Below are 9,619 nucleotides of genomic sequence, written 5' to 3' on the forward strand. Positions count from 1 at the left end.
CAGTGTTATCAGAAGAGATTCTAAGCACATGCAGACTTTATTCCCTTCACCACTAAATAATAATTTGCCAATTGCATATCTGAGGTTGAAACTGTGACCTTAAGGGGCAGAGGTATCAGGTCAGAAGTTCCTAGTTCCAGGAAGGCTTGAACTTCTGGACCTCACCTTTGAGAATTTAGCCCATATGAGTCAGGAACCCAATATTTCATCATCAAGGTAGCCAGAGAAGTTTATATAAACCTGTTATACAAGGGGCTGAAATATTGGTGGTTCAGAGCCAACTTTTACTCAAGCTTGATGCTCTCTGCTGCGCTTTCCTTGGGTGTTCTGTGCCTGCTCTTTTTGCTTTACTTTGTTGGTGCAATTAATACTTGAGCTTTTGAGCACATTAGTAATGCTTCACTGCAGTAACCGGGCTTTGCATATTTTCCAAAGCTTTTTCAGAAAGAGAGAGAATGTCCTTGGTCTTGCAACGCACAGGCTTCCTTACTGGGAAAGGACACTTGAGTTAATGTTTCTGGCTGACCAATGATTGCTAGGTGTCCTTTGCTGGAGGGCCCATATACGGGCAAACCAATAGGCCGCCTGCTGCTAATTCTACACTGAAAATAGGTTGATTTTATTGCCAGTGACTCCAAAGTGCAAATTACTAGCAGCTGACCAACCCAGGCCATTCTCTCATTTTGAGGCATCTACTTGCAAGTCATTAAGGTTCCACCACTGATCATGGGTAATACAGAAAACTCTGAAAAGCCACAATGGTGTCTGCTTATGGAGAGAGAAAAAAGCGTTCTTCTTTCTCTGGATCCATAAGTATCTCTGGAAAGCTGATATCCTCAAACAGGAGCACTGTTTTCCCTACTCTGATCAAATGTCCTATGATTAAAATTAGGGAGCAAAGTTAGTCCTTTGGCCACCAGAGGGCATATAGCTATTACTTATCAAGTACAAGAGGGATCTCCGGGTTGATCGTTTTAGTTGAGCTCACATCACATAAAAATGCCATAATGTATCTCTGTATATGCATTCCTTCTATGGTTCTGAATTCCCATTGAATAGTGAGTTTTTCTCATGTATAAGGGTAAATAAAGCACAATGGTATTTTTCTTTAGGACAGGGCTGAAGCAAGGTTCCCGATCACATGGGAGAAAGCCTATATGCATACAAGTTGTACACACACAGGCTCTGAGCTCAGAGGCAATGAATAAGTGACAGTTGGGAGCAAGGGTGGTCCGGATGCACCCCGGACTCAGCATACTCTGGATGGTTGGCTGAACAGAGGTAATGTCCCAAGCTTGATCTTGCAGGGGGGGGAAGGACCCCAATGTTCTAACACAGAATAAGTATTCTATGTTTGGCTTTTAATCTGGTATGAAAAGTGCATGTAAAAAGGCACATGTTAGCGCAACTATTGTACAAAAATGCATTCTGTTTGGGGGGGACATTGCTTGCATAAACATGCAGGCAAAAGTGTGTACAAAATTGCATCTATTAGGAGAAATGTGTACAAAAATGCATACAGATTTTCATGCAGATCACCTCCCCTGCAAATATGATATATATGCCAAATGGAGGTGAACCAAATTTAAGACTGAGGAAATGAGAAACCGAGAGGAATCAAAATGGACAGTTTCATTCATGCGTAGCTTAAACTTTAAAGTGTGTGAAGTTATCATGCACAAACTGAGTTGCCAGTTTGTGAGACTATAAGGCAGAGAGCCCATTTTCCTTTTCCAGAAACCTGGTTCTTCTTTTTTGCATATACCACTTCCCCATCTGGGAAAGCAAAGATTCCTCAGCACAAGAACCGCATTTATTTGTACTGATGGTTAAGATGAGAGCAGCACTTTTCATTAGGCCAATTATTTGATTGAAAAGACATGTAATATTTTCTGTTAGACCTTTACCTTTCGTGGTCTCGCCTAAGTTAAATATTTTGTGAATCAGTTCTATCCACTTATGCAGATTGACTACTGAGCTATTGGGTGTATTAATTTCTTTGTTCCTGTTTGTTTTAGTTTTTCTCTTTCTGCTGAAAACTTCAATAAATATAATTTCAAAAAGGCAAGCCACACTGGCACACCTGGCATACATTACTGCATAAATGTCTACATTATGCTTGCTCTAGGTTCATTGTTACAGAACTAACACTTAACATAGAAAGTATTGTAATAATTAACTACATCTATTTTAATGTGAGCTTGCATTAGTTCTTAATCAAAATGCATTTAAGGTGTGAACACTTTCACATACTTAGAATGCATAACAGCAACACAAATAGCTGGCAAATATTAGAAACAGTAGGCCTCACAAAAGTCTTTCAAATATTAGGGGTGGGATTCAGCCAGAGTTAAACCCTGCCCTATCAAGGGTTATCAGTGGTTAAGTTAAGATAAAGTTTCGTTCTTTCCAGATTGAAATATTGATTCATTGCAAAACTCTGGTTGCATCGTGCCCTTAGAAATCAAAATCACTCAACATTCTGATACACTGAGTCAATAAAAGAGCCTGTGTGGCTTATAGATCAATCCTACATGCTTCTGCATGTAAGTCCCACTGTGCTCACTGTGTGAGTGTGTTTAGTTAATGTTTAAAATGTCATTCCTACCAGAGTCTCATTAGGAAGAACTGGGGCAACAGCATGGTTTATTAACTTCAATGGATGGTGATGACATCATGAGTGGCATCACAGAAACTATTTTGATGGAAGGAGGAAAATCAGCCCAATGAAAAAGGAGGATGTCATTAGAATCATAGAATCATAGAATAGTAGAGTTGGAAGGGGCCTATAAGGCCATCAAGTCCAACCCCCTTGGGAAGAAACAGGGTCAGTGCGAAGAGAAGATGCTATTGGTACATTTCTGTTACCATGGCCTTTATTTAGAAGGTGGACAAAATATATACAGTCCAATCTCACATCAGCCATGATGTCACTAGGTACATTTGGAGCCCCCTAAACTCCTACCCTGCAATTGTGGGGACAATAATTCTGGTCAACCTTACAAGACTGATGTAAGGACTGCTGATCTAATGTGACTTGAAAAAGAAACCTATAAATGTGATAAGAATTGTACAATGACCAAAACTGACAAACAAGAGGCTATTTCACATTGGTCAGTAGCCCCACACATGCATCTCTGCAGGGGTGTAATTGTCTGGGTTCAAGTGTGGGGGGGTTCTTAGAACCCTTGCTTTTTTGGGAACAGGGTCCCAACAGGGTCCCTATGTCTCCAGCATCCTACGTGCCAATCGGCATGTAAGGGGAGTGTGTTACCCACTGAGAAAAATCTTCTCACATGCTTCCTTGTATTTTCCTGATGATTGGAGCCAATCAGAGTGAAAGGAGGTGAGTCAGCCACTCAGAAAATTCTTCTCAGTAGTTTACACACTCCCCTTTTATGCTGATCGACTTCTAGGGATGTCTGCTATTGTGGGAGAAAGCGTGCAAGGGGAGGACTAAGGAGTGTGGAGGTGACACCAGACAGCAAGCAAGCGAGGCATGGCATAGCTGTGAGGCAGCATCTTGTGACTGTAATGAAGGGACCCTTTATTTCTGAATTTGCCCTTGTGCTGCTGCACCTCTGTCTTGGTAGTGAATCAGCACATCAGGAACCAGCACCCCTATGTATACATTTTCTATATGGCTGCTGTGATGTCCATGATTGTGGCTGGTCGCAAAAGAGGCTACCATGGTGGTTTAGTTTTTGGTGGCTCTGTATACATCCCCATGTAAAGGCACTATCTTGCACATGAGTGGCGTCTCTCTTTACTGGCTGCAAGCCTGCAGACGGCACTATGTATCCCTAAGACACTTGTGCAGCAACACCAGCTAGTATGAATCATCCCATGATCACATGGCACTTCATCATATAAACAGGAGCAAAATATATCTAACAAAGAGAAACACTACTGTCCCTTCCTACTCACAGCCCTTGTTTTAGGCTTGCAGAGATTAATTTCTTTGCAAGGCCTGCTGGGACCGAAAGTTCAATCAATATAAATTTACAGCTTTTCATTCCAATAGGCTGCATTCTGAAAGCATCTATTGAAACAAGCATCTACTGCATGGGGGTGGCTGGTAGCTCTGAATGGTAAATGCAGCTCAGCATCTCTGGAAGGGGGTTCCTAGCTATTTGGCTGTTCCTGCGCCTAGACAGCAGTACAGTGCTGCTGCTGCATCAGCCCGGCTCCTTGGACTGCAGTCATTTTGCTACACCTCCCTTGCTGGTGCAGCAAAGCTAAATATAACCCCTGCAGAGTGGATCCTTTTTATTTATAGAGCTCCAAAAGCCAGAGTTCAGGACATAAGTCAGTCAAACCATTAACAATTCCATGATTCAGGGGGTCAGATATAGAAACGTCGCAAAGAAGCAAAGGTAGCGTGCCTACCACATTAGCATAATGTAGGCATCCGTGACAACAGAAGGACAGGCCTGAGCCTGGATTATATTATATTCTCTTTCTTTCTACACCGTCCCCTAACTCCACCTTCTGTTTACAGTAGTTATCATGAAATTTCTCCACATGGATTGACAGAGTTCGACAACAATGTCTTCCTGAGGTGAGGGGATTCCCAGCTTCGCAGCAGATGTGACATTCCGTCAGGGTGCCAGGGATTCAAAGCTTGGCTCCATGAAACACAGAGGCAACCAATGAAATGTCTTCAGCAGGATTGGTTCCACATCCATAATGCACAGTCTTGCTTGGCTTTGATAAGTTAGGGAACAATCCTAACTCTGGGAAGTTAAATTCAGCTGGCATAATGTATGCCAGATCCAAATCCCGTTCAGGAGCAAAGCTGCTGCTAGCTGAGCCAGCCAAGCCTGGTGGAGGAAAGACAAGCCTTTAAAACAGAGCTTGACTTACTACACTTTTTGCCAGGGTAAGTTCTGCCAGGTTGCCGGGTCACATAACTGAGCTGAATGGAGGTAGGATCCAGTGTAAATCCCCCTCCCCATCCTGCCGCTTTGGGACTTATGCCAGCCTCCAGCTGAACCAGCTTTGGCTGAGCCAGGGTGTGGGACTTATGCTGACTTACTGACACCAGGCAGGCGCCTTCACTGTATTCTTTTCAGCACCTGCTTAAACCTGTCTCAGTAACCTATTAGAATTCTTTGAAAGTGTCAACAAGCTTATAGACAGAGGTGATCCAGTGGACATAGTGTACTTAGACTTTCAAAAAGCGTTTGACAAGGTACCTCACCAAAGACTTCTGAGGAAGCTTAGCAGTCATGGAATAAGAGGAGAGGTCCTCTTGTGGATAAGGAATTGGTTAAGAAGCAGAAAACAGAGAGTAGGAATAAACGGACAGTTCTCCCAATGGAGAGCTGTAGAAAGTGGAGTCCCTCAAGGATCGGTATTGGGACCTGTACTTTTCAACTTGTTCATTAATGACCTAGAATTAGGAGTGAGCAGTGAAGTGGCCAAGTTTGCTGACGATACTAAATTGTTCAGGTTGTTAAAACAAAAAGGGATTGCAAAGAGCTCCAAAAAGACCTCTCCAAACTGAGTGAATGGGCGGGAAAATGGCAAATGCAATTCAATATAAACAAGTGTAAAATTATGCATATTGGAGCAAAAAATCTTAATCTCACATATACACTCATGGGGTCTGAACCGGCAGTGACCGACCAGGAGACAGACCTCGGGGTTGCTAGTGGACAGCATGATGAAAATGTTGACCCAGTGTGCAGCAGCTGTGAAAAAGGCAAATTCCATGCTAGGGATAATTAGGAAAGGTATTGGAAATAAAACAGCCGATATCATAATGCCGTTGTATAAATCTATAGTGAGGGCTTTGTTGTTGTTTTCTTTTTTACAATCAAGCAGTATATATATTTTGCTAAATAAATAAATAAATAACTCCAGCTCAGCCAGGGTTGGGGACTTTTTGCTGGCTGAGCCGGAGATCTGCCAGATCCTACCTCACTCATTCCAGTAGATCTTGGGTTTAGATTGCTCCCTTAATTGCAGATACAGCTCAGGACTCATTTTGCCACCTCCTGCCGCCTTTCTGAATACCTATTAGGCTTAGTGGAGACAGACAAATCAGTCTGTTGCCAGTCCGCATAATTTTTGTACGTGGTCACTCCATTTGAGCCTCTTTCCTCAATAATCTGCAATAAAAAACTGCACGAGAATTCACATTTAAGTATATTAAATGTCAGAATGCATTTTGTCTCAAAATGCATATTTCTAAATTTATTTTCTCTCAAAATATCCATTTCTGAATATATTACATCTCAAACTATGCATTTTAAAATACATTTTAATACTTTTTTTTTAGCTGTCCCAATATTTGAGGAGCTGTGACATTTGACAGATAGTCCTGGATGTGCAGATCAGAACAGTTCATAATGGAATTCACAGCGACTGAATTTCTCAACCATTCCTAGGGCTTAGATGGAGTAATGCTGCAATCCTATGCACTTACCTGAGAGTTAAGTGTTACCTGAGAGTTAAGTCACACTGAACTCAGTGGGCCTTACTTCTGTATAGATGTGTATAGGATTGCATGGTTAAACTGAGATTATACAAATGTATTGGAGGGCAGATCCATCAATGTGTAATAATTAGGCATGACCACCTCCACGTTCAGAGATGGTATTCCTCTGGATACCAGTTACTGGAGGGTGTAAACAGCTGGTGAGCTATTGATCTCATGTCTTGCTGTGGACTTCACAAAACATCTGGTTGGTCACTACTGGAAACAGGGGGGTGGGCTGGATCGATCCTTTACCTGACCCAGCATAGAGTCAGTCTTCACTCCTCTGCCGCATGGCCAAGATATGGGAATGGGTAGATGACGTGGCAGCAAGCACCCACCAGTAAAGCCTCTAAAGATTGGGCTTCAGTCTACACAATCTAACACAGGTTCAGAACCCTTTTCAGCCTGAAGGCTACATTCCTTTATAGGCAACCTTCTGGAGGTCATGTGCCAGTGGTGGGTACTGTCAAGTAGGCAAAACAATGATTCTTACCTTTGTACATTTGGCCTCTGGTCCTGAGATTCCCCACTCCTGATCTAATACCACATGAGCAGTCTAGGTGATACTTGGGATGTTTGTGGTTTATTATCTGAAAAGATACTGGTTTCCTATTTGTAGTATACTATACTGGGATGTTCACTTTGTCTAACTATCTTGGGCTATATCCTCTGAAATTTAGACTACAATCCTATACACACTTACCTGGGAGTAAATTCATTAAAGTCAATGAGGCTTACTGCCAAATAGAAATGTATAGGATTACACTGTTTCCAAGCAGGATTATTTGTAATGATGCATGGGGAAAGTAATAATCTAAAATCATGTGGTTGGTAATTAAGGGGTGATACAAAGGTTAATCCAGAATAGTACTCTTGTGAGAAAAGACTTCCCTGTTTCTTATCAGAAAAAAACCAAAATTACCTATATTAATTGGCAAGGCAACAGTTCTGCAAATATACAGTTCTGAAAGTATATACAATCCTTGTCTCTATGAACAGAGTAAAGATGAGATTTCAGCGATTTAGGGTAGGGGAATGAATCCTTGCTGGTCATACATTGTTTTAATAAATGTCTAATATGCCGTTGAGTGATCTAATATACTTTATCAAAGGCAAAACTTATAATCGTTGTAAATATTTATCATAATCTCCATGAATATCATTGCTATTATTATAATTTTTACTACTTCTTCTATAACAACCATAGCATGTTCAAGGCAGCTTCATATAATGAAAACAACAGAAAACACAATAAGGTGAAGCCTGAAAAATAAACTTTACAACAAAATCAACAGCAGCAAAGCCAGCAAGCAGTTATGCAGCCAAGCCAATAGGCTTCAGAGTTTAAAATGTGTTACAAGGTAGAAAGGCAACCTCCTGAGTATACCTACAGTCCTCAAGCCAAATACTTGGGATTTTTCTGCATCACAACACTGGCATAACATCACAGTGTTTGACCACTGTATGGCTGCAAAGGTCGGTATGTCTCATACTGAGGCCCAGATCTCAGGATGCTGCAATTAGTCATATGGGGTATAGGATACATTTTTTCTTCTTCAGAGTAGTGTTCTGATTATCCTTGGCGGGGTAGCTGTATTAGTCTGTTATGGTGGTAATTTCTTGTAACCCTGTTCATCATGAGCTGAAAATTGATCTGGGCATCAGGCAGAGCAATCAGATGGTGCTTGGCTGGATGGCTAGCAGTAATGAGCTTTAAATTTCCTCCACGTTCAGAGCCAATTCTGGCTGGCATGAACTGGTTTGTGCAGTGAGGCCAGTTCATAAACTTTTCTAGTGTGTATTGTGATAACTGGATGAAAGCTATGAAGGTATATAGGACTCAGAAAACAATTGCCAGCATTAGCAAAGGAATACCCTTCACAAGCCTTAATTTTGTGAACAGATCCAAGCTCAGAGGTACTGCACATGCTTTGCATGCAGAAGATGCTGAGTTCATTTCCTGCCACCTCCAGTTTAGAAGCCTCAGGCAGCAGGTGATGAGAGAGAACTTGGGCCTGAGATCACAGAGAGCTGCTGCTAGTCAGGATGCATCAGGGGTTGCCAACATGGTGCCCACAGATGCCAGTGTGCCTGCCAGCATCTCCTATTGTGTCCATGAAAGGTGTCAATAAATATCCCCTAAAAAATCCACAATTCACAAGAGACTGTTTGCTTTTCCTGCTCTGTTCCTGTTTGCGCCAGAGCTTGGAAAAGTTACTTTTTTGAACTACAGCTCCCATCAGCCCCAGCCAGCACATACTGGCTGGGGCTGATGGGAGTTGTAGTTCAAAAAAGTAACTTTTCCAAGCTCTGGTTTGCGCTGAATATAAGAAGATCCTCCTGGATCAGGCCAGTGGCCCGTTTAGTCCAGCATCCTGTTCTGACAGAGGCCAACCAGATGCCCAACGGAAGCCCGCAAGCAGGACCTGAGCACAAGAGCACTCTTCCCCACTGCCGTTTCCAGCAACTGGTGTTCAGAAACATACTGCTTCTGACAGTGGAGGGAGAGCATAGCCATCATCATAGCTACTAGCCTTTGATACAGTTACTCTCCATGAATTTGTCCAATCCTCTTTTAAAACTGTCCAAGTTAGTGACCATCACTGCCTCCTCTGGCAGCATGCTCCAAAGCTTAACTATGCCCAGTGTGAAGAAGTACTTTCTTTTATCTGTCCTGAATCTTCCAGCATTCGGCTTCATTGGATGTCCATGAGTTCTAGTGTTGGATGTCCCTGAGTTCTAGGTTCTAGGCTTGAGTTCTAGGCTCAACCTCCCCTATACTGGACACCCCTCTTTAAACATGCCCCCGTCTCATTGGATACCAGGATTGAACAGCCACCCTCCCTGCCATTCTAAACAGAGCAGAGGTGCAAAGAGCTCTGTGAGTGAGCATGGTGTTGGCTGATGTAGGTGCCTTTCCCCCCAGTGATGGGACTGCTGATGGGGAGGGGGAATCAGACTCATATTATTCTGGGACCCTGTCTCTTTCTCTGCAGCCATTTTGCATTATGCTATGCTTCAAGAGCATTTTGTGATCAGTGCCCACAGCACATCTCAAAATTCAAAATATGCCCCCTGGCCAGAAAAAGTTGACAACAGTTGACAATACAGGGATAGATGAATGAATGGTCT

This window comes from Rhineura floridana, chromosome 5, assembly GCF_030035675.1.
Source record: "Rhineura floridana isolate rRhiFlo1 chromosome 5, rRhiFlo1.hap2, whole genome shotgun sequence".
Lineage (NCBI taxonomy): Eukaryota > Metazoa > Chordata > Lepidosauria > Squamata > Rhineuridae > Rhineura > Rhineura floridana.